The following is a 20359-nucleotide window of genomic DNA, read 5'->3' as shown; positions in this document are numbered from 1 at the left end:
ACCTCACCAAAACCTCATTGTGGGCACACAGCCTTAGGGTCTATACTATTTTAATCTATCAACTAACAAATATTATCAATTATAAATAAGGATATAAAATATTTACAGCACAATGAAAGGCCAGATTCACACATCCTTTTTTCAATTCCAAGAACGGACCATGATGCATGGACCACCCACGGGTCTACTGAACAGAACTCGACCGCCTCATACAGTTGAAACTAGAATTTTACATGCACTATATCAAAAAATACACATCTGTTTGTTTTTCTCAGCATCCAACATGTAATCAGAATAAACCTTTCCCCTTTTTAGGTCAATTAGGATTACCATAATCTATATATATAACTGAATGTATGTGTGTATGTGTGTATCACCATCCAATAACGAAGCATCTTTCATTTCACCAGAGCTGTTTAAAAGAAGCTGAGCTGTGATTGGTTGCTTTGAGCAACAGTTTTCCCACCCACAACAACACCTCTGCAGACACTGACCGGGTGGGAGAAATCTAGCATCCCCGGGAACATAAGCTCCAAACCATTGTCTGCCCCCCAGAAAGGAGCAGAGAGCATATGACAGAAATGAATCCCCCCTCCCTGCCCATATACCCATCACATATCCTCCATCCCATAGGCACATCTTCCCTCTTAAAGGGATCTCGGGTATGGAAGTTAGGGCAAATCTCTCAGCGCTCTGATTCTCACCCCAGGCTTCTATTAAAGGGATCATTGGAATGAAAGTCAGGGCAAATCCAGCCAACGCTTTGGTTTTGACCTCAGGCCTCTCTTAAAGGGATCCCCGGTATGGAAGTTAGGACCGTTCCACTCAGCTCTCTGGTTCTGACCCCAGGCCTCTCTTAAAGGGATCATTGCTATGGAAGTTAGGGCAATTCCACTAAGCGCTCTGGTTCTGACCCCAAGCTGACGGGATGATGTGTGATATTAGTGGTAGTAGTCCGGCGGCTGTGACGGGATGATGTGGGATATTAGTGGTAGTAATTCGGTGGCTCTGGCTGACAGGATGATGTGGGATATTAGGGGTAGTAGTCCAGTGGCTCTGGCAGACTGGATGATGTGGGATATTAGGGGTAGTAGTCCGGTGGCTCTGGCTGACAGGATGATGTGGGATATTAGGGGTAATAGTCCGGTGGCTCTGGCTGACAGGATGATGTGGGATATTAGGGGTAGTAGACCAGTAACTCTGGCTGGCGGGATGATGTGGGATATTATAGTGAATGTGGCTATGTGGAGTGGGCGGGGCTCTACACTCAGCTTTATATATATATATATATATATATATATATATATAGATAGATAGATACTGTCTCCTGAGCTGTGTATCTAATCCTATCTTGTGTGTTACTGTTTGCTGAACCGTGTATCTAATCCTATCCTGTTGTGATACTGTCTGCTGAGCCATGTATCTAATCCTATCCTGTGTGATACTGTGTGCTGAGTCGTGTATCTAATCCTATCCTGTTATCACACAGTCTGCTGAGCCATGTATCTAATCCCATCCTGTGTGATACTGACTGCTGAGCCGTGTATCTAATCCTATCCCGTTGTGATACTGTCTGCTGAGCCATGTATCTAATCCTATCCTGTGTGATACTGACTGCTGAGCCGTGTATCTAATCCTATCCTGTGTGATACTGTGTGCTGAGCCGTGTATCTAATCCTATCCTGTGTGATAGTCTGCTGAGCCATGTATCTAATCCCATCCTGTGTGATACTGACTGCTGAGCCGTGTATCTAATCCTATCCTGTGTGTTACTGTCTGATGAGCGTGTATCTAATCCTATCCCGTTGTGATACTGTCTGCTGAGCCATGAATCTAATCCTATCCTGTGTGATACTGTGTGCTGAGCCATGTATCTAATCCTATCCTGTGTGATACTGTGTGCAGAGCCATGTGTCTAATCCTATCCTGTGTGTTACTGTCTGATGAGCGTGTTTCTAATCCTATCCCATTGTGATACTGTCTGCTGAGCCATGAATATAATCCTATCCTGTGTGATACTGTGTGCTGAGCCGTGTATCTAATCCTATCCTGTGTGATACTGTGTGCTGAGCCATGTATCTAATCCTATCCTGTGTGATACTGTGTGCTGAGCCGTGTATCTAATCCTATCCTGTGTGATACTGTCTGCTGAGCCGTGTATCTAATCCTATCCTGTGTGATACTGGGCTCCCCCTGCAGACTGTGTCAGAGGGTGGTCTGTGTTGGCACCGTAATAAATTGTGTTCTTTCCAGCTTTACAGAAGGACAATAACACCATAGAAATGATAAGAATAATAGGCCTCAGTTACCACAACTGTCTACACGGAAAACTGTTGCTCATAGCAACCAATCACAGCTCAGCTTCTTTTGAACAGCTCTGATGAAATGAAAGATGCTTAGTGATTGGTTGCTATGTGGAGTGGGCGTGGCTGATATACACACACATATACATACACTCATTTTTTATATAATATATATATATTATAGTAATCCTAATTGACCTAAAATGGTAAAGGTTTATTCTGATTTCATGTCAGATATTGATAAGACACACAAATATATCTTTTTATATAGTTTATGTAAACTTCTAGTTTCAACTGTATATGCCTATGAGAACTGTGGGTGAGTGTGTGTATCATGGCCTGTTACTGTATTCTTTAAAGCCACAATTTGGGGAAAAAAACGCCACTAGAAAAACGCAATGTGTCATTCATTTCATAACTTCCTAGTGATTAAAAGTATTTAGCTGCAGAATTTTTGTCAAAATTAAAAACTCAAAAAAGCAATACAAAAATATTATGGTCACCTACACATGGTTCATACCATGCAGCCATGGCCCCTACAGGGACAAGTGAGGGCACAAGTTTGCAAGTTAATGCCTTAGTGTAACCGGAAACTCATTCACTCATTGGTTCAGTATTGGATTGGGATGGCAAGAGCCCACCGGTAACATTGATTCTGCAGCCCACTGTCCAGCTACATCCAAATATTTCACTGTCCTCATTCCCAAATTTACCTTTGATTCTACAGTTAGGTCCAGAAATATTTGGCCAGTGACCGAGTCTTTGTGATTTCATCTCTGGATGCCACTATATTTTATTTAGAATGAAACATCTGAGATGCCATTGAAGTGCAGACTTTCAGGTTTAATTAAAGAATTGAAGAAAAATATCCTGTGAAATGTTTAGGAACATTTTTCTACAAAGCCTCAACATTTCAAGGGCTCAAAAGTAATTGGACAAATTACCTTCACCATAAATAAAATGTTCATTTTAAATTACGGTACTTTGTAGAAAATCTTTTGCAGACAATGGCTGCCTGAAGTCTGCAAGCCATGAACATCATCAATCGCTTGGTTTCCTCCTTTGTGATACTTTTCCAGCCTTTACTGCAGGTGACTTCAGTTGTTCCTTGTTTGTGGGTCTTTCTGCCTTAAATTTTGTCTTTAGCATGAGAAATGCATGCTCGATGGGGTTGAGAGCCGTCCAATCAAAATTGCTGCATTTGGTTGAATTTGAGCAGAAAGTATAGCCCTGTACACGCCAGAATTAATCCGTCTACTTCTGTCTTTAGTCACATCAAAAAATAACACTAGTGACCCAGTTCTATTGGAAGCCATGCATGCCCAAAGCATCACACTGCCTCCACCATGTTTCACTGAGGATGTGGTGTGCTTTGGATCATGAGTCGTTTCAAAACTTATTCATATAGTCTACTTCCCATCATTCTGGTATAGGTTGATCTTGATTTCATGATTTCATCTGTCCCAAAAATTATTTTCCAGACCTTGGCTTTTGGGCAAAGTCTAACCTGGCCTTTCTATTTTTTTATAATGATTAATGGTTTGCAACTTGTGCTTAACCCTCTGTTTTGCTCCCATGAAGTCTTCTCTTTATGGCATACTAAGATACTGAAACACCTACTTCCTGGAAAGTGGTACTCACTTGTGTGGATGTTGTGAAGGGGTTTTTCTTCACCATGGAAAGAATACTGCTAACATTCACTCTGGTTGTCTTCCATAGGCATCCAGGCCTTTGCTTTTTTTTTTTCTTTGTTTTTTACAGAATCTACCAAACCCTTTGTTTGGCCACTTCTAACATTTCTCCTCTCAGATGAATTCTTATTTTTTTCAGCATAGAGATGGTCTGTTTCTCAACCAATGAGAGCTCCTTTGATCACATGTTATTGGATGGTAGTTACTGACTTTAAACGTACTGAGTAGCATTTAACGAGCAGGCATAGGGAAGAAAGCCCTTCTGCCCTTGGATCAGCGTCTATGCGACATCATCAAGGGGACCCGATCTTTGTCATGACGACATCCGTGTCACCAGGTTATGGCAAGTCCCATAGACCATGCGCAGAGCACGGTCTCAGGGACCTGTGTCAGTGCAGCACTAACAGTTATAATCCATTGCAATGGATTATAACAGTAATCAGGCTGCTGAAAGTGAAAAAAAATAACGGGGAAAAAACATGCTTTTTCATCATATCGCTAAATAAAAAGTGGAATGAAATGCAATCAAAAAGACAAATGTAAATATAAACTGTATCTCTGAAAATGTCATCTAGTCCGGCAAAAAACAAGCTGCTGGACTATTGTGCAGCCATATATAGGGTATTTCTACATTCAGCAGAACTTGTGGGACAAATTTTCGTGCATATTTTTTACACATTTCTTTTTGTGAAAATGTAAAATCTGGGGCTGAAACAATTGTTTTTGTGGTAAAAATGTATTTTTTCTTTCTTCACAGCCCAATGGTATAAAATTGTTCAACAAATTTGGGGGTCCATTGTCTCCTGCTATCCTTCTGAAAATGAAAAAAAAACTGGGGCTTAAACAACAGCTTTGTGGGTAACATTTTTTTTTTCATTTTCAAAGTAACATTGTAAAATTCTGTGATGCACCTGGGGGTTCAAGGTGCTCACCACACGTCTAGATAAATTCCTTGAGAGGTCTAGTTTCCAAAATGGGGTCACCTCTGGGGGTTTCCACTGTTCAGGCACATCAGGGGCTCTTCAAACACGACATGACAACTGAAAACAATTCCATCAAAGTCTTCATCGAAAAATGTCACTCCTTGCTTTCTGAGCTGTGCCATGCACCCAAACAGTAGTTTTTCCAAACATATGGGGTATCGGCGTACTCAGGAAAAATTGCACAACAAATTGGCACATTGGGGCTCTCCAAATGTGACATGACATCCGCTACTTTTTCCAGCAAAAATTTTGAATTCAAAAAATTAAATGACTCTCCTTCCCTTCCAAGCCCTGCTGTGCACTCAAACAGTAGTTTTCCTCCACATATTGGGAGGAGTCAAAAGTTCCACAACCTCCACTAGAGCCGACTGGACTACAGGTCACAGCAGCCGGTGAGATGGAATCAGACAAATAGAGAGACAGACATACACATCTATATTATTGAGAATTGATAACATGCCAAAAATGGAGACGCATGACCTTGCACAATTCTCTGCTCCATACAGAATCTCCCCCAAGTGGCCATTTATGACAGGTTTTAGAAGTGTGAAGTATTATTCCTGGCACAGTTCTGATTAGGACTATTTGGCCAGGAATATGTGTAATATATTTATTACACCAAATCAGTCACCAGAGGAGTTTATACATTTGCAGTAGGTTTTACAGTTCCTGTATATTTAATATGCAAATAGAAATTTTGTACTGTAAGGCTGTGTTCACACACAGCGTTTTTTAGCGGTTTTTCCAATAAAACCGCTAAAAATAAGCTTCCCATTCATTTCTATGCATTTTGCACTTTTTGTCCATACTGATGTGTCTTTTACCGCAAAAAAAACGCATCGCGGTAAAAAACGCAGCATGCTCATTAATTTCACATTTCTGGCTATTTCTATGCATTTTGAAAACGCGAGGGAAAAAAACGCATAAAAACCGTGCGTTTTCTGCGCAAAAACTGCACGGAAAACGCGCAGAAAAAACGCGCGGTTTCTGGGAAGGGAGTCAGGTTTTTCAGCAGAAATTTTCTGCTACATGTGCACTTAGCCTTATACAGTCAGTCAGAGACCAGAGTACGTTTTCTGGAGAGGTGCACGCCACTCTTTTGATGCTCCAGATTGATAAAGACAAAGTTTGCAGCTTCAGTGTTTTTAGATATTTTCGGAACATATTTCTATAGTTACTAAAGTACAACAATAAGCATTTCATAACTGTATGAACTTTTACTGACAAGTGTATGCAAAAGACTTAATATTTACAGTGACTGTCTTATAAAATAAGGGCCATCATTCTTCCAGATGTCCTAAACAGTCTAAACAGGGCTTCACTAGAGTAAATAACGTCACCCCAGCTCCCTGCATACTTGTATTCTCGGAGGAGGCCCACTTTAGACTGTTTAGGACATCTGCAAGAATGTCTGTCCAGAGAAAAGGTGAACATCCCCATGAGTCCTGTCATGCCAACAGTAAAGGCATCCTGAGACCATGCATGTGCGGGGGTTGCTTTTCATCCATGGAGTGGGCTCACTCACAGTTTAGTCTAAGATCGCTGCCATGAATAAAATTGGAATCTAAACATCCTCCAAGAGCAACTTCTTCACAACCCAGGGGCAATTTGTTAATGAACAATGCTTTTCCAGCCTGACAGAGACCATGTCACAACTAGTGTTGAGCATTCCGATACCGCAAGTATCGGGTATCGGCCGATATTCGCTGTATCGGAATTCCGATACTTAGTTCCGATACTTTTTTCATATCGAATACCGGAATCGGAAGTTCCCATAATGCTAGGAGCCCGCTCGATTTGATTCAGCCAATGGGGATCCTCAGAAGTGTGGGCACATCCTGTTAGGCATGTAGGCATGTTAACTACTGGCATGGCTGTGATTGGCTGCTGAAATGATGTCATGATGCACTATAAAAACCGCAGCAGCCGCCATTTCTGGTCACTCTGCTGTGAATTCAGTTAGGGACAGGCTGCTGTTGAAGACTGTGAGGGACAGTTAGAAATAGCGATCATCAAACATAACTATTGCTCTACCCAGGCTACATAATCCACCACTGTAGCATTTTTGTAGCCCAGCAGCGCTGTTTTAATAGCTGTCTGCAAGGGCTGTGTGAGTGCAGACCCACGCTGTGTAGTGTGTCCTGCAGGCACGTCTGCTTGTAGGCCGCCCAGCGTGTGTCTCTGCCTCATACACATTTTTCTTTTATTGCTGCTTTTTTTTTCTCCTGTATAGTGTGCTTCCATACGTATCCATATACGTTGGTTGCAAACACTAAAGGAGTGGACAGCGGAGCCTTTCAGCAGCCTTTCAGTGCTATAGCCCATTTCTCTGCACTGTTTTTGGCTGTCTGATAGGTCTCTCTGTGTGTGAGTGCAGCTCACGTTGCAGTGTGTTCTACAGCCACCGCTCGTTTTAGTCCGCTCAGCGTGCGTCACTGCCTCATACATAGTCCTTTTTTGCAGCAAATTTAGCCAGATTTTTGCTCCTATATTAGTGTGCTTCCATCCGCATCCATTGTCATTGGTTGGTTGCAAACACTATATAGGATTAGATAGAGGAGCCTTTTTGCTGGCTTGTGCCCTTCAGGGCCAGCCAGACTAGTATCACCCTATTTTTTGGAGCCTCATCAATTGCATTGTAGGTTAGCTTCCTGCATTGTAATCGCTCCAAAAAGTTTGTGATACTATATCTTTCAAACTTTGGTCACATCCTTTTCTTTTCCCCCCCCCAAAAAAAAAGGAAATAAAGTTCACCAAACACTCCACTAGACAGTTGTGTAGGCCACATTAGATCATATTAAAGTGTAGTACACACACTCTTAGCCAAATTAGTGTTTCTTATACTGGTTAGCAGGTGTTCAGGAATAAGAACACTAAGCCACCCCTCTTTTACTTTTCTTCCTATCTTTATCAGTCTACCAAGATGAAGAAGGCAGGGAGTAAGGCACGTGGTCGTGGCCGTGGAGTTTCAGCAGGGAGAGAACGGGGGGATTGAGCAGGGAGAGGACGTGGGGATTCGGTGTCTGCTGCGGCCACCAGTGACCCGGCATCCCCCACTTTTACCAGGCAACAGTCCTTCATGCGCAGCTTTGTAGGACCTCGCCATACCCCACTGCTGCGTGACGAACAAATTGAAGCCGTTGTCGGATGGATGGCAGCTAACGCATCCACTTCAATGACTTCCGCATCCTCCCAGGGCCAGAGCACTGAAGAGCAACCATCTGTCTCTTCACCACCTGCCAAATTGCCCAGGCAGTCTGAGAGCCCTGGACAGGAGCCATCTCAATCTTTACTTCTGTTATCAGAATCTGTTGGCTTGGAAAGAGGTGGCCAGCCAAGCAGCATTCTAGAGCGTGAAGAAGAGGGAGTATGCAGTGATGCGCAACTGCTTTGTCCCTCTGAATCTGAAGAGGCAGGTGGGCCAGTGCCTATTGTCAGCACACCTCAGTGCTCATCTGATGATGATGAGACTCAGTTGCCAATTTCTGGTGCGTACGGTGCTGGCGAGACAACCCAGGACCAGCCGGTGCTTGAAGAGGGGAGTGGAGATGATGAGGTCCTTGACCCATCGTGGCGTCAGCCACAGGAAGGTGCTGGGAGCAGCTCTGAGGAAGAGATTCCCCGAACGGCCAAAAGAGGAGGGAGAGGGCGGGGGCAGACTTGGTTACCTGTAGCCTCCACTTTGGCACCCGTGAGGAGCAATCCTCTTCCAAAACAGAAAATGGGCGCTCCCAGGACTTGCAGTGCGTGGTCTTTTTTTGACACAGTTGCAGATGACATTTGCTTTGTCAAATGCAAGCTGTGTCATCAGAAAGTTAAATGAGGGAAAAATGTGAGCAACCTCAATACCACAAATATGTGGAAACATGTGCGTACCAAGCACGAGGTGGAGTTACACAGACACACTGAAGATGTAGGCCAACCTTCAGCTGCACCTTCCACCTCTTCAGCTCGTGTTGGGGCCTCTTCCTCCAGCTCACACACAGCTGGTTCGGCTTCCTCACTGGAACGCCATGGAAGAACCTATGCCACTGTTGTCCAGAGACCCAGTGAAATTCCACCCACTGAACCACGTTCTCAGTCATCAGCACACTCCCAGGCCACTCACCAGCAATCGGTAGCACAGGCATGGGAGAAAAAGCAGCCATACTCGGCAAACCATCCCCGAGCACTGGCTCTGAATGCCGGCATTGCCAAACTACTGGCCCTTGAGATGCTGTCATTCAGGCTGGTGGAGACTGACACCTTCCGGAACTTGATGTCATTGGCAGTTCCACAATACAATGTGCCCAGCCGCTTTTATTTCAGCAGGCAAGCCATCCCTGCCCTGCAAAAGCATGTGGAGGTAAAAATTAAAAATGCGCTACTAAACGCCATCAGTAGCAAGGTCCACCTGACGACCGATGCGTGGACCAGTAGCCATGGACAGGGACGATACCTTTCCCTCACTGCCCATTGGGTCAATGTTGTGGAGCCGGGTACAGATCTGGAGAGTGGCTCTGTATACAGATCTGGAGAGTGGCTCTGTACGTATTCTGCCAACTCCAAGGATTGCAGGAATGCAGTCTGTACATATTGAGTCCTCCTCCTACTCTAGTTCCTCGGAATCAGCACTGCATGAGCCTGTTAGGCGAGATATGAGCACAGGTGTGGCCAAACGTCAACAGGCCATCCTTAAATTAATTTCTTTGGGGAATCGGAGCCACACAGCACAGGAACTCTGGAATGCCATCAAACAGGAGAGCGATGTGTGGTTTGTGCCAGCGAATCTCCAGCCAGGTTTGGTAGTGAGTGACAATGGCCGAAATCTAGTGGCAGCTATGGGCCTAGGCAACCTCACTCACATACCATGTCTGGCACACGTGCTCAATTAGGTCGTGCAGAGCTTTCTGAGGGACTATTCGGATCTTGATGCACTGCTGCACAAGGTTCGCCTAGAGTGTGCTCACTTGCGGCGTTCCAGCATGGCAAGATCGCGCATTGCATCTCTGCAACGCCGATTCCGCCTGCCAGAAGATCGCATCATATGTGACCTCCCCACCAGGTGGAATTCAACGTTACATATGTTGGAGCGGTTGTGTGAGCAGCAGGCAGCAGTAATGGAGTACCAGCTGCATCAGGCGCAAACAAGTCGCACTGTGCGCCGGACACACTTCACCACCACTGAGTGGGCCACTATGAGGGACATCTGCCAAGTTTTGCGTGCCTTCGATGACTCCACGCGGATGGCCAGCGCAGATGATGCACTAGTCAGCATGACTGTCCCCCTTATCTGTCTGCTTCAAAAAACCTTACAAGCACTAAGTGAGGAGGTTTTTGAAGAGGTCGAGGATGAGGAGTCAGAAATGCCATTTGCTTCTGGCAAGTCTGCACAACGTGCCTCCACACAAAGGCCCAGGCAGGGGACACTTAGTGAGGAGGATGACGAGGAGTCAATGGAGGAGGAGGAACACATCTCTCCAGAGGAGGGAGGTACACAAGGCTCTATTATTCAGTGTGTACAGCGAGGGTGGGGTGATGCTGAGCAGGCTGAGATGCTGCCTCAAGCTGGGGACAGCGTTTCCAGTCCAGTTGGCAGTCTGCAGCACATGGTTGATTTCATGCTGCAGTGCTTGTTAAATGACCGCCGCATCGCCAACATTCTCCACACGGCTGATTATTGGGTGTACACCCTCCTAGATCCTCGCTACCGGGACAACTTACAAAGCCTCATACCACAGTTGAACCAGGAGCGAAAAATGCGGGAGTACCAAGAAACACTTGTGCAGGCCATCATGTTCTCCATTCCCCCCGCAAGTGTTGCTGGTAGTGCTTTTCAAAGCAGCCATATGGGTAGAGGCAGTGGAGGAAGCTCTGCACAAAGAGGTAGCAGAGGCAGTGCCGCAGGACAAGGCAAGGCCAGTATGGCCCAAATGTGGAAAAGTTTTGTGGGACCGCCACAAACGGCTACACCATCACAGACGGCTCCAGTCAGCAGGAGGCAACGTTTCCGTCAGATGGTGACAGACTACTTGTCTTGCCCTGTTAGTGTACTCCCAGACGGCTCTTCCCCGTTCAAGTATTGGGTCTCTAAGCTGGATACATGGCCAGAGCTTAGCCAGTATGCATTGGAGGTGCTGGCTTGCCCTGCTGCCAGTGTATTATCGGAACGTGTCTTTAGTGCTGCAGGTGGTGTGGTAGCAGACCGTCGCACGCGACTATCCGCCGATAATGTTGACCGGCTTACTTTTCTGAAAATGAACAAAGCCTGGATCTCACCTGAATTTGCCAGTCCTCTTCCAGAATAAATAATTGGCTGGCAACCGGATCCAGGTCTCCTGTTGTGTTCATGTTTCTTTGACCTGAACTTTATTTCCTGGGCTACAGCAACTCCCGTTGTTGCTCAGAAGTGCTGTCCACACAGACAAAACACTCACTCATGTGTAAGTGGGGTTCAGTAACGTCAGCTGATCTCCTGCTGTGTGTATGGCAAAGTGTCCTGCTCCCTCCACAGTCAAACAACCTCAGATTTACACCTGGCTCCAAGTAGGCCTCGGCCTACTACCTGATTTTCCCTGGGCTCCGACACCGCCAGTTGGTGCTCAGAAGTGCTGTCCGCACAGACAAAACACTCGCTCATGTGTAAGTGGGGTTCGGTAACGTCAGCTGATCCCCTGCTGTGTGTACGGCAATCTCTCCTGCTGCCTCCAAGTTCAAACAACGTCTTATCTTAAACTGCCTCCAAGGAGGCCTCAGCCTACAAAATGACTATCCCTGGGCTCCAACATCGTCAGTTGTTGTTTGGAAGTGCTGTCCACACAGAAAAAAACACTCGTTCATGTGAAAGTGGGGTTCGGTAACGTCAGCTGATCCCCTGCTGTGTGGAGGGCAAACTGCTGCTGCCTCCAAACTGTAACTACTTCCGATTTAAACATTCTCTGATTTGGCCTCTGTCTCCACTCTGTCTCTAGTATTTCCCCTGACCTCCAGCACCGCCAGTTCCTGCTCACAGTTGCCGTCTGCGCATTACACACGTGTTCCTGTGTTACTGGGGTTCTGTTACGTGAGCTGATCCCCCAATGTGTGTCCGCCACTGTCTCCTGCGCTGTCCACCTTCCCACTGCAAGCGGTGGAAATGTGGACAGAGCAGGAGACAGTGGCAGACACACATCAGGGGATATGCTCACATTACAGAACCCCAGTATCCCAGGAACACGTGTGGATTGGGCAGACGGCTGCTGTACGCATAAACTGGCGGTGTTGGTGGTCACGTGAAATCCTGGAAACAGAGTGGAGACAGATGCCTAATTGGAGCACGTTGACAGTCTGTTGTAGCCTACAAACAATCTAAAACTGCCACCAAGTAGGCCTCGGCCTGCACCCTGATTGTCCCTGGGCTCCAACAACGCTAGTTGGTGCTCGGAAGTGCTGTCCACACAGAAAAACACACTTGTTCATGTGAAAGTGGGGTTCGGTAACGTCTGCTGATCCCCTGCTGTGTGTACGGCAAACTCTCCTGCTGCCTCCAAAGTCAAAATACCTCAGATTTACACCTGGCTCCTAGTAGGCCTCGGCCTGCACCATGATTGTCCCTGGGCTCCAACAACGCCAGTTGGTGCTTGGAAGTGCTGTCCACACAGAAAAAAAACACTCGTTCATGTGAAAGTGGGGGTCGGTAATGTCAGCTGATCCCCTGCTGTGTGGAGGGCAAAGTGCTGCTGCCTCCAAATTGTAACTACTTCAGATTTAAACATTCTCTGATTTGGCCTCTGTCTCCACTCTGTCTCTAGTATTTCCCCTGACCTCCAACACCGCCAGTTCCTGCTCACAGTTGCCGTCCACGCATTCCACACTTGTTCCTGGTGTTCTGTTACGTGAGCTGATCCCCCAATGTGTGTCCGCCACTGTCTCCTGCGCTGTCCACCTTCCCACTGCAAGTGGTGGGAATGTGGACAGAGCAGGAGACATTGGCAGACACACATCAGGGGATCTGCTGACATTACAGAACCCCAGTAACGCAGGAACACGTGTGGATTGGGCAGACGGCTACTGTACGCATAAACTGGCGGTGTTGGTGGTCACGTGAAATCCTGGAAACAGAGTGGAGACAGATGCCTAATTGGAGCACGTTGACAGTCTGTTGTAGCCTACAAACAATCTCAAACTACCACCAAGTAGGCCTCGGCCTTCACCATGATTGTCCCTGGGTTGCAACAACGCCAGTTGGTGCTCGGCAGTGTCTTTGGCACGGGTACTCCCTGTTGCCCAGCCTGGTTCCAGCACGCCAGCTGTTTCCGGGTAGTGTCAAGGTCACTATGCCACCAATCCTTTGTCCTGTCGTCTTGCGGCCGGGTTAGCCGACTCTACGGTGCCTGCAGTTTAGGTGACTCCTATGTGGGCTGCAGGAACTGGCACTGAAGGCTGCATCCGTAGTGCCAATGGGACATGGACCCCCTGTAGGACTGTGGGTTTGGGTAACTGCGGCCTGGCTACTTTGCTTTGGATGGGTACCTTCTGCTACCCACCCGGGTTCCAGCACTGTCAGCTGGTTCTCGCAAGAGCCTTTGGCCTAGGTGCCTCCATCTCGGTATCCGAGGTCCAGCACCGTCAGCTGGTCCTTGGTAGTGGTTTCTAGCACAGGTACCCCCTGCATAGTAACTGGGGTCCAGCACCGTCAGCTGTTCCTCAGTAGTGCCATTGGCTCTTTTTCCTTCTGCTGCCACTACGGGTTCCAGTACTGTCAGCTGGTTCTCGAAAGTTTCTCAGCCTTCTTGTACCTTCTGCTACATTTCCGAGATCAAGCTTTTTGAAATTGTCTTTGGTTATCCTTATTGATCTCCATGACGACGACCCTGATGACGACGACCCTGAAGACCACACCAAAGACCAGAAATATGACCCTAAATAATATGACCAAGAGGACAAAGAACATGAAGACTATCACCAAGATACAGAACAAAAGACAGAAGAACAAGAAGCTGAAGAAGCAAAAGCAGAAGAACAGAAAGCAGAAGAACTAAACTTAAGCATAAGACTAAAAATCAGCATAGAAGAAATCAAAATTATAAGCAGAAGAAGACTAAGCAGTAAATGGGGGTGAGTCCGTTCCTCCTCGTGGTGCCCCTGGAAAATGCCTGCTGCTGCAGGCCAAACTGAAAGCGGACAAATCCTGTTGTGACAGGCAGAACGTAAGGTGTAATCTTATAACTTTTATAGATAAGTACTACAGGAATGCCTGTCACCATAAGAAAATGAAGAAAAAGAAGAATAGGAAGAAGATGAAGAAATAGCATATGAAAATTAATAATAGCTGAATAAGAAGAATATGAAGAATGGAAAAAAAAATAATAGGAAGAAGGTGAAGAAGAAGAAGATGAATAAGGTGAAGAAAAAGTTGATGAAAAAATGCTACTGCTGCGGATCATGAAGGAGAAAGTGTGGGAGAAGTACAAAAGAAGGTGAAGAGCATGGAAGTTGTGAAACATACATATCTGACAAAATATAAAAAAGGTTAACATAGTCAATATCTTTTTAACTCCGAACGTCTTGAAAAAAAAATTGGAATTAGTGCTATGCCATGTGATTTGAATAAACCACTATGCCTTTAATGTCTCCTCCACCTCCCACAATACATTCTACATGATTCTTATTTGTTTTCAATTATGTAGAATTAGCCAACAAGGAAATAAAGGACTTTTTTAAATTCCGATACCGGAAGTCCCATTGACTTGAATGGGACTTTCGGTATCGGAATCGGCGATACCCGATATTTTTTTCGTATCGGGCGATACCATCCAATACGATATTTTTGGGTATCGAACGGTATCGCTCAACACTAGTCACAACACAAAAGTGATAACTAATTGGCATGGTGCTCAAAACATTGAAATTTTGGGTCAATGGTAAGGAAACTCCCCAGATCTCTATCGCACTAAAGAAGCACTCCCATCAAACGTTTTATCCTCTTAATATATTGAAACTCCCTCTACTGCCCCCCCCAACCTGCCTCATCTTGGCAGAAGACTTTGTCGCACATTTCAAAAATAAGGTGGACCTAACAAGGCAAGTCTTTACTGTTCATCCATCAAAACCCCTATGTATAAAAGACCACTGCTCCTCTCCCATAACCTTCCTCCCCACCATCACTGAAGGAGAGCTCATTCATCTCCTCTCCACATTGCACCACCTCACCACTTGTGCACTTGACCCCATACCATATCACCTCCTCCCCAACCTCACTGCTTATCCCAGACCTATCCCATCTTTTCATCCTATTGCTAACCTCTGGTTCCTTCCCTCCTGCTTTCAAACATGCCATGATCACATCACTCCTGAAGAAGCTACTCCCATTCACCTACAAACTCCTAGAACAGCATGTCCATGCTGAACTTTCCTCCCATCTCTCATTTCACTCTTTAACCACCTACGAGCTGGCTTCCATCCCCACCATTCCACCAAATCTGCCCTGATCAAAATTACTAACGACTTCATGCCAAAGCTAACAGACAATTCTCTATACTCATCCATCTCGAACTGTTCTCTGCCTTTGACACAGTCGACCGTTAATTTGGCATCAAAGACCTCGCCCTCTTCAAGATCTCCTCTTACCCCTCCAACTGCAGATTTAGGCTGTGTGCACATGTTGCGGATTTTCATGCATGCGTTTTTAAAAGCGCGGAATTGCATCAAATCCGCAGTGTAGTACAGTACCAATGATAGTCAATGGGAATTTGAGAATTGCTGTGCACATGCTGCAAAAAAATCAGCGCGGATTCACTGCATTTTTTTTCCACAGCATATCAATTCTTTGAGCGGATCTGCAGTGTTTCTGCACTCACTGACTATACATTGACTAAGGCAAATCCGCACATCAGAAAACGCATGACAATCCGCAAGCATTTTGGCCTCAGTTTTCTGTAAGATACGCAGATTCTGTGTGGAAAATTCCGCAGGCCAATCGGCAACGTGTGCACATAACCTAAGAGTTTCCCACTCCTACACTACCTCCGCATCCCGCCCTCTCTCTGTTGGTGTCCTTCTGGGCTCATACTCACTTGCGAGAGACTCAAATTATTCTCGTGCGAGTCTCTCGCATGAAAACCTGGCACAGCCTCCGGCACTGGGAATGGAGCACGCGGCTGCATAGAAATACATGAAGAAGCACGCTCCGGGCCCAGTGCCAGCGGCAGTGCCAGGTTTTCATGCAAGAGACTCGCACAAGAATCATTTGAGTCTCTCGCAAGTGAGTTTGAGCCCTGAAGGTTTTTTCTGGAACCCCTCCTCTTCTCAATCTATACATGTGGCCTATGACAACTCAAAAAGTCCCATGGCTTCCAGCACCATCTATATGCTGACGATGCTTTCCAAAATCCATGTGTCTATCAGCCATATTCTTCAGAAATACAAGGGCCACATCCCCACATCCCAGGCGCACAGGGCCACATCCCCACATCCCAGGCGCACAGGGCCACATCCCCACATCCCAGGCGCACAGGGCCACATCCCCACATCCCAGGCGCACAGGGCCACATCCCCACATCCCAGGCGCACAGGACCACATCCCCACATCCCAGGCGCACAGGGCCACATCCCCACATCCCAGGCGCACAGGGCCACATCCCCACATCCCAGGCGCACAGGGCCACATCCCCACATCCCAGGCGCACAGGGCCACATCCCCACATCCCAGGCGCACAGGGCCATATCCCCACATCCCAGGTGCACAGGACCACATCCCCACATCCCAGGTGCACAGGACCACATCCCCACATCCCAGGTGCACAGGACCACATCCCCACATCCCAGGTGCACAGGACCACATCCCCACATCCCAGGCGCACAGGGCCACATCCCCACATCCCAGGTGCACAGGACCACATCCCCACATCCCAGGCGCACAGGGCCACATCCCCACATCCCAGGCGCACAGGGCCACATCCCCACAATCCCAGGCGCACAGGGCCACATCCCCACAATCCCAGGCGCACAGGGCCACATCCCCACATCCCAGGCGCACAGGGCCACATCCCCACATCCCAGGCGCACAGGACCACATCCCCACATCCCAGGTGCACAGGACCACATCCCCACATCCCAGGCACACAGGGCCACATCCCCACATCCCAGGCGCACAGGGCCACATCCCCACATCCCAGGCACACAGGACCACATCCCAGGCGTGCAGGGCCATATCCCCACATCTCAGGCATACAGGGCCACATGCCCACATTCCAGGCGCACAGGGCCACATGCCAGGTGCACAGGACCACATCCCAGGCGCGCAGGGCCATATCCCCACATCTCAGGCATACAGGGCAACATGCCAGGCACACAGGGCCACATGCCCACATCCCAGGCGCACAGGACCACATCTCCACATCCCCACATCCCAGGCACACAGGACCACATCCCAGGCGTGCAGGGCCATATCCCCACATCTCAGGCATACAGGGCCACATGCCAGGCGCACAGGACCACATGCCAGGCGCGCAGGGCCATATCCCCACATCTCAGGAACACAGCGCCACATCCCCACATGCCAGGCACGCAGGGCCACATGCCCACATCTCAGTCACAAAGCGGCCACATACCACACATTGTGCAATTTTGGGTACTTGTGGGTAACTCAAGATATTAGTTGGTTGGCACAGCCAAGGTCTTTACACGGACTAGCCCCATTTTGGTGGCGGTCCTTCACGCTTTCTGGCCAGAATCCATGTAAAGTCTACTACACAGACACATACTTGGCACCTGGGATGGAACAGTATGGAACAGGTCCCACTAAACACCAGGCTGTTTTCTCTTGGACCATATGACATATCCACAGGAAAAAGGCAGTGTGAACTGATGAGGACTCTGGTGACATATTACATGTGAACCATCGGCACAGCGCACGTCATGGCTTTATTCCCTTTACAGCCCAGACAGCCTGCACTACCGCACATCCCGGGTGTCCATGGTTACTGCCGGTAACTCACCGCTGCTGCCGGGATCGCCGTCCACTCTCCGTTGCGCTGAGGCTCCGGCCGGAAAGCAGCGCAGGAGCTTGGGTTACCTGTTGCTAAGCAACCAGAACTGGCTACACCACAACCGTGAGAGCACCTCCAGGGGTGTGGCTCCACCTCCGGTCTGTGATTGGCTGACGCTGGGAGCTGTGTGGTGGTGATCTCCTGACATGTGCCTGCATGGATGCTGGGAGTTGTAGTTCCCCGACAGCTGTAAATCCACAGGTTGGAGATCGCTGCAGATGGATGTAGTGCAGATGTGGTGGAGCTGCTGAAAGCACTCCCAGACAGCAGCTCCAGCTTCTCTTACAGCATCTCTGAGAAGTCTCTGCCCTGCAGCTTCTGCAAACACCTGGTAATCAGTCACGTTGTATGTGGGGATGTTTGTGATTAGAACTAGGAGGCAGTCCTGTGTAAATTATGACCGGCAGAGCTGTGCCCTTAACCCCACAACTGCTGGATCACAGCGTGAAATCAATCTGGAGGGAGAGCAGCTAATTATTTTCTGCTGCACCTTCCCCAGCAACTTCTAGCAGCTCAGGGATCAGGCAGATAGGAGATAACACACTTGGGCCAGAGAGCACAAGACAGAAATGAATCCCCCCTCCCGTGCCCGTATACACATCACACATCCTCCATCCCATATGCACATCTTCCCTCTTAAAGGGATCATTGGTATGAAAGTCAGGGCAAATCCATCCAGCGCTTTGGTACTGACTCCAGGCCTCTCTTAAAGGGATCTCCGGTATGGAAGTAAGGGCAAATCCCTCAGCGCTCTGATTCTGACCCCAGGCTTCTATTAAAGGGATCCGAGGTATGGGAGTTAGGGCAAATCCACTCAGCGCTCTGGTTCTGACCCCAGGCTCTCTTAAAGGGATCCCCAGTATGGAAGTCAGGGAAATTGCCTTCAAATGCTCTGGTACTGACCCCAGGCTCTCTTAAAGGGATCTCCTGTTTGGAAGTTAGGGCAAATCCCTCAGCACTCTGAATCTGACCCCAGGATTCTATTAAAGGGATCATTGGTATGCAAGTCAGGGAAAATCCACTCAGCGCTCTGGTTCTGACCCCAGGCCTCTCTTAAAGGGATCCCCAGTATGGTAGAGAGGGCAAATCCACTTTGCGCTTTGGTACTGACCCCAGGCCTCTCTTAAAGGGATCTCCGGTATGTAGGGTTAATCCCTCAGCACTCTAATAAAAGCCTGGGGTGAGAATCAGAGTGCTGAGAGATTTATCCTAACTTCCATACCGGAGAGCGCTTTAAGAGAGGCCTGGGGTCAGTACCAAAGCGCAAAGTGGATTTGCCATGACTTCCATACTGGGGATCCCTTTAAGAGAGGCCTGGGGTCAGAACGAGAGCGCTGAGTGGAACTGCCCTAACTTCCATACCAATGATCCCTTTAATAAAAGCCTGGGGTGAGAATCAAAGGAATCATTGGTATGGAAGTTAGGGCAATTCTACTCAGTGCCCTGGTTCTGACCCCAGGCTGACGGGATGATGTGGGATATTAGGGGTAGTAGTCCAGTAGCTCTGGATAACGGGACGATGTGGGATATTATAGTGAACTAGATTATGGCCCGATGCTATCGCATCGGGAGGATGCGATAGCATCACACCTCTTGCCATGTTAACACTCAACACACACACTCCTCTCACCTTTCACCATCTCCTCTCACTCTTTCACTCCACATATGACCCCTTCTCTCACTCCGTCTCTCATACTCACGCCGTCATCGCTGCTGCTCCACGATCCCCGACATCTTCCGCCGGCGCCATCCTGGATCCAGACGTTGTCCACGCCGGCGACATGTTCTTGCGGCGACGCCATCTTGAGTATCGTGAAATCCCGCGATACTCAAGATGGCGTCGCCGGAAGAACATGTCGCCGGCGTGGACGACGTCGGGATCCAAAATGGCGTCGGTGAAATCTCGTGAGTTTTCGCCGACGCCATTTTGGATCCCGACGTCGTCCTCGCCGGTGACATGTTCTTGCGGCGACGCCATCTTGAGTATCGCGGGATTTCGCCAATCCAAAATAGCGTCGCCGCAGGAACATGTCGCCGGCGTGGATGCCGTCGGGATCCAAAATGGCGTCAGCGGAAGAAGATGTTGGGGATCGTGGAACAGCGGCAATGACGGCGTGAGTATGAGAGACGGAGTGAGAGAAAGGGTCGTATGTGGAGTGAAAGAGTGAGTGGACGTGAGTGGAGATGGTGAAAGGTGAGAGGAGTGGTGTGTTGAGGGTTAACATGGAAAGAGGTGTGCGGTGATGTCACCGGTTACAACTGGACAGAAGTTGTTACAACCGGAAGCTGCTTAGGGCATTTATTATTATAGATGTGGCTATGCGGAGTGGGCGGAGCAATACACTCAGCTATATATATATATATATATATATATA

The 20359-nt window shown here is 47.8% G+C and overlaps 1 protein-coding gene across 6 annotated transcripts in view; it reads right to left on the bottom strand.

Annotated features, from left to right (window-relative positions):
• The window catches only part of ZBBX (zinc finger B-box domain containing), a 346983-nt gene extending 328665 nt beyond the window's left edge, over positions 1–18318 (bottom strand). For 3 of the 6 annotated variants that reach the window (XM_073578941.1, XM_073578940.1, XM_073578943.1), the window contains exon 1: positions 17934–18317. The gene's annotated coding sequence lies outside the window, so the exon portion shown is untranslated. Of the gene's footprint in view, positions 1–17933 lie in introns of all 6 variants that reach the window. The other 3 variants (XM_073578937.1, XM_073578938.1, XM_073578942.1) reach the window with 2 other exon arrangements.
• Between the last annotated feature and the right edge of the window lie 2041 nt (positions 18319–20359).

The sequence above is a fragment of the Dendrobates tinctorius genome, unplaced genomic scaffold, assembly GCF_039654945.1.
Source record: "Dendrobates tinctorius isolate UK_male_01 unplaced genomic scaffold, ASM3965494v1 ptg000060l, whole genome shotgun sequence".
NCBI classification, from domain to species: Eukaryota; Metazoa; Chordata; class Amphibia; order Anura; family Dendrobatidae; genus Dendrobates; species Dendrobates tinctorius.
Note: the sequence above shows the minus strand (reverse complement) of the source record. Positions and strands in the feature narration are given on the sequence as shown.